General features: G+C 38.3%; 1 long non-coding RNA gene across 1 annotated transcript; it reads left to right on the forward strand.

The window, feature by feature from the left end:
• The first annotated feature begins 3775 nt into the window (after nucleotides 1–3775).
• On the forward strand, nucleotides 3776–5271 carry LOC120741878. Its single transcript, XR_005697708.1, has 2 exons — nucleotides 3776–3888; nucleotides 4488–5271. It is a non-coding gene; the product is annotated as an uncharacterized LOC120741878 (long non-coding RNA).
• Nucleotides 5272–6000: the final 729 nt, after the last annotated feature.

A 6000-nucleotide genomic window follows, 5' to 3' on the forward strand; every position in this document is an offset into this window, starting at 1 on the left:
CTGCCACACATCTGTTCGACTAACGCCAGTTGATCTAAACGCCAGTAGATCTGGAACACCAGCAGCCGCCTCGGGTCTCTCCTCCTGCCTCACCTTCCCTCATCCACCTGTTGCCTCTGTGGAAGCTCCGCCATAGCCACCACCAAACAACTGAGTTATTTTTACACATCGGCCAGCATCTGGCCAATCCACCACCTCTCATAAATAAGTCATCAGCCCACCGTGCAAATGTCCGATGGCTAGTCCAGCTATGTTAACTTGTTAATCTGCGGTGCCGTCTTTCGTGCTTGGCTCTCCTACCTTTGCTAACATGATGCGCATAGTGCAGAAGCCGGTGCTGCATTCACTTACCCTCGGATATCTGCGCTTCACTGTGAAACCATAATCGTACATTTGATATTTCATTAAATTTTATTGTTTTAGCTTCGGGGTGGCACCTGGGGTGGCCAGTCTGGTTGGGGGTGGCCTGTGCCCCCCCAGACCACCCCGCTGGACACGCCATTGGTTTGAATCCTGCAGCTTATCACACATTTGATTTCCATGTATGACAACTGCAAGTGTCCAGAGTGAAGACAGACTGAGGGACCCACTGCTGCACATTATCTCTGAGGCTTTGCACCCCTGATGATCCACCAGGACAAACTCAGCAGTGTGTGAGGAAGAGGAGGAGGAAGAGCCAGCAGCAGCTGACAGATGGAGAGAATAGACAGTGTTCCCTGTTTGTGAAGGACTGCTAGAAAAGTTTAGAACTAACTAATGGGGCGATTGTGGCTCAAGAGTTGGGCGTTCGTCTTGTAATCGGAAGGTTGCCGGTTCGAGCCCCAGCTCCGACAGTCTCGGTCGTTGTGTCCTTGGGCAAGACACTTCACCCGTTGGTGCCAGTGTCCGGCAGCCTCGCCTCTGTCAGTATTTTGGATTAGTAGTACTGCTGTGTTTGTTGCATCATATTGCTGTAACTGTTTATATGCTTTATATATTCTGAGATAAGTTGATCTATAGTGTTACATCATATTCTATAAGGATGTTATGTGTTTGTAGGCTTTCTGCCCAGTTTGACCCATTTAGCAGAAGTCAGCCTGTTTAAGACTCTGATATCTAAAGCAGTTATGACATGGTCTGATTTTCTCACCCAATAAAGGAATATTTAATATATCAGTCTAGTCTTCATTCTATCAAAAACAGTTATCACAACTCGTACATTTTCTTTTTACACATATATGTAAGCATTGAGCCAAAATACAAAACATTAAACATGTTAACAACACAAAAGCCATATTAAACACAGACTACTTTAGGCCCGGAAGTAGGATTCGTCACGTCATACCTTAAAGACCGGATTAAGATAAGATAAGATAAGATAAGATAGAACTATTAATCCCTCGGGTGGGTTCCTCTGGGAAATTCGATTGTCTCCCCAGAAACATTTCTATTGTGTTTTGTGTGCTTTTTCAGCTTTTTTCTTTTTGCAGAGTTTTGTTTTTGCAGGTGTTTTTGTTTTTGCAGGTGTTTTTGTTTTTGCTGTGTTTTTCTTTTGCAGGTGTTTTTCCTTTTGCAGGTGTTTTTCCTTTTGCAGGTGTTTTTCCTTTTGCAGCATTTTTCTTTTTGCTGGTGTTTTCTGAAGTTGCAGTGCAGCGTTTTTCTTTTTGCAGCGTTTTTCTTTTTAGAGCATTTTTCTTTTTGCTGGTGTTTTCTTGAAGTTGCAGTGCAGCATTTTTCTTTTTGCTGGGTTCTTCTATTTGCAGCATTTTTCTTTTTGCTGGTGTTTTCTGAAGTTGCAGTCCGTTTGGCCTCTCAGGGCCACCGTATTTATTCCCATCTTGTGGCAGAACATCTGAGGGAAGGACAATAAAACTGAGTTAAACAACCAAACACAACAGTAGACACAGTACACTGGAAAAAAAAAAAAAACGGACTGGCCATCTCTTGGATTTATGTAAGCATCTTGCATGTATTTAACACAATTGTCTCATGTTTTAAAGTTAAATGTAACTATATAGTGTAAAAACTACATGATATGCAGAAAGGGTGTATTAAATTGTTTATATCATGTTCAGGTGAAGTAAGTCAATAAGATAGCAACGTTAAATCTCGTGAAACCGTCGAGCAGCCAACTCTACGTTTTTTGGTATGACTTGATTTTTTGAATTCATATTTACCATATTTCAGCCAAATGTAGTTAAACATCTAGAGTGTCGCCATGTAACATGCTAAAAGAGAGCCGTTAGCTTATTTGCTGTTTTATCTGTTGTCAAAGAATTGGCGCTTTTTCATCTGAATTTGTCATTGGCACAAGAGCCGTAATATTACATTAAACCTAATTACGAGGCACTCATAACATAATTTGGTTTTCTGTGTGAATAGATTTGCCAACTGACTCTTCAGTTACATTGTGTATTTACTGCACCGTGGTATTAGTGAGATTTTGGACATTGAAAAGCTTTAGCTAATATCATCAGCCTCATTATGCTAGCTTACATCCCTACCCCTCCTGCCCTCACCTTCTGTCCTTTTGTTTTTGTTTGGTTTTTTTGGGTTTTTTTTTTTGCTGCACATTGAAAGATGACCTCTATTCTGCATTTCACCAGGAGTCAGCTGATGGATTGTGGGTTCAAGGTGTAATGGTTAGAAAGTATATTCTACTTTTGCTTAAGGTTTCTGTAACTTAATTATAATAAGGTTTTTTTATAATTATTAGGTGCATGCATAATCAAACAGACTGAGAAATCCAAACTCTGCCATAGGTTTAACTTATACCTGTATGTATTGTCAGAAAGGTGAATACTGGACTCACATTAATGCACACTTGAACTAAAATGAGGTTGTAACTTGTGGGTTGTTGGGTTGCAAATCAAAAACAAACATCTTTGGATTTTTTTAATCCCATAAGATCTGGAAAAACAGTTTTTATTCAACAAAACATTACTGATTAACCAAGCACAGTGCTTGCTGTTATTTCAAAATAATTTTATGTCATTTCAGATAAAATGCAGCATTCCAGCGCATCCCAACCTTGCCTTTACTGTCAAGGTTTCTGATGGAGCTAAGTTTCTCTCTGACAGTCTGCTGAAAGTGTTTGCAAAGTGATCGAGGAAACAGGGCACAAAGGTAAAGGATGTAGCTGCCATGATGACAGTAAGAACTTTAAAATTCTTTAACTACAAAGTGTATATGTATTGCATTAGGTCAGTAAAAGATTTTTATGCTGCATCCATTAAAACAGTCAGCTATTACCTGTGAGGACTGATTCCACTAAAAGGATGCCATAATTTCCGTCATGCATTTACTGGCCCACTGAGAAAAATGTATCTTTTTAAAAAAATATATGTTCTGGAAACTATATATCCATAAAGTTGATGTCAAACAGGAACTTTTGATATTGCTTTGTAGATGCTGGTGTTGCATGTTGACTGGTTTAAAAAGTCAAGAGTTTTTGTCTGGGATCATTTTCTTCTGTGCTACTGAAAAGTTCACAAATCTCTGTTTTCTTTGTTATAATACTTAACCCTAGAACACTATCGCTGGGTGATTTACACCCGAGCAAATACATTTACATGATTTCTCTCTCCTGCAGCTGTTTGCGTGTCGAGGAACCTGTGCCTTCACCAGGGAAGTCTCAAATGTCCCAGGAATGGGTGGACCAAAGACCAGCTTTCCAGAGTCATTATTACTCTAATTTGTCATGTGTTGTCATATTTTGATATATTTGATTACTTTTTATTGGTTATATTATATCGGGTAAAAATCACCCGGCATTAGTGATTGTGTTAGTATTTATAGCGATAGTGTTCTAGGGTTAAGGATGACATTAATGCTCGAAGGGAGTCCCTCATCACAGTGCTCCGCATCTGTGTGAAAGACAATTGCAACATCTTGGTGCAGGAGTTCACGGTGAGTGTTTTATGAGTAGATTGTGGCTTTGCAACATTTAAAAATGCATTCAGTTATCCACTTGATCCTCATTGGACTGGTTAGGACCAGTAGTCCTCTTTAATAATTTGAAGTTCACATGAGGCCTGGTAGTGAACTCGGCCGCCGGCTTTTGAGGCCTCACCCCCACCCCTATATTAGGGTTCACATCAGTGTGAAAAAACTTTAAATTTGTCATTCTAGTGAACAAAGGAAAATCCCACCAATATTTACATTAGCTTTTGTTTGAAAAAAAAAATTGACCAACTGATCAACAGCTAACCAAATTGTGGGGCTGAAAGTCTAAATTCTAACATCTTCTGAGTGACATAAACTGGATTTCTGATGGGCCGGTGTCTTTCTAACAAAAACTAATGTAAAGTATTTGAAATTATTATGTTTTTCACCCTCTCTTAGAAACTCTGTTAGACCATGAATGGCAGCATGGCAGGCCACTCTTTGGCTATAGCTATTTACTATGTTGCTTGCATTGGTTTAAATTACTCTAACATTAGAACTGGTAGATTCAAAAGAGATGAGTTTAAAAAGGAATCTTAAAGAAATGTTTTGTGTTTAACCAGGACTTGACTGAGGCCACTGCACAGATTGAGAAAACCACAATGAACATCTGTCTCCAGAGGATGCGCCAGGCAATGACTTTACTGATGTTGGCATCATCATCGAGGGTATAGTAGTTCTTCAAGATCTGGATAACGTGACCTTTGCAGTAGCCATGCTGTTTGGACCTTTTTTATTCCTTCAATATGAGTTACCCATCACAACTCTGCTACACTTTTGAGGTGATTCAAAAGGTGGTAATGGAGTTGGATGCAACTCAGCTCTCAAGAAAAGCTCACAACTAAGACAAAACTGCTCCTGCAAGGAAAGCTCACTGTTATGCATGTGAGGTGATCAGCTCTAGGTGAGAGGACATTTAAATCTCACACTTATTCTGCTGCATTTTTGAAGCTCAATTCCAGGAACAGATCGCAGAGTTCATTTTTATATACTCTGCAACTGCCATGAGGACAGGGCCGTTTTGTTGTTGTTGTTGTTTGTTTTTCCTTTTGCTCTGTACAAGTTCTCTGTTTGTCTGTTTGGCAGCATTTTTCAATTTCTGTTTGTATTTTTTCTTTCTTTTACTAGTGAAGAGATGTAGCGTGAACAGTTATACAGTCTAAATATCCCATATAGGTCGTGTGAAATGGTATTTTCAGTTTCATTCAGTTGAAGTAAAGAACGTTGAATATTTCTAAGTGTGCTGTTTTGAACCAAGATGTCACAGTATGATCAGTGCTGTAATTTTTGACAGTCACTGTATCAATGTTATTTTTGCATCTCTTGAATAAAGGTTTTGACCTGCAAGTGCTAATTTCTTTAGTTATTGGGGTAACATGGGTAATGTTAATAGGAAGGTGTTTGCCAATTCAGTAACCTAATTTAATGTTAATGGAAACTAACATTACCTCAAATTGTTTAGTTATAATTGTTGTTTAACTGAATCTTGACATCAGAGGCCTTAAATAGAATGTTTTGTATTGTTCTTTCCCAAGATGGTTACCTGTAACATTTTTCAAAAGAAACAGTCTAATTTCTTTGCTGTGATTGATTCCAGAGAACACGGAAGAACTGACATTATTTAACTGTTGATTTATATAGATTCAGTAGACGAGTAATGTCAGTTTAATTCTTTATCTACTTTCAATGCAGTGAAATTAGACATTTTGTTTTGAAAGGTTACTGGTGGATGCCAGCAACCATCTTGGAAGAGAACAATACAATCTGTTATAAAGGCCTCCATTTGAAAATTGTGTATTTGATACTAGAATATAATAGCAAAATGTAATTTGAAGATAACATGTAGTATTTAAGTGACCAAGTAGTATTGGGTAAAAGTTATTGAATGGTGTTGGGATAAAGTGAGAAAATTGTGAAGGATTAAAATATTCCAAGAGCTCAAATTACTTCATCAAAACATGTTTAACCTCCTAAGACCCAAACTTTTCCACGGCTTGCATTTTTAATTTCTCTTTGATATTTGGGCATATTGGGACGAATGTAAAAACAAACAATTACCAGATTTTTTTTTTTTTT

Source organism: Simochromis diagramma, unplaced genomic scaffold (assembly GCF_900408965.1).
Source record: "Simochromis diagramma unplaced genomic scaffold, fSimDia1.1 OVJJ01000663.1, whole genome shotgun sequence".
Classification (NCBI taxonomy): Eukaryota; Metazoa; Chordata; class Actinopteri; order Cichliformes; family Cichlidae; genus Simochromis; species Simochromis diagramma.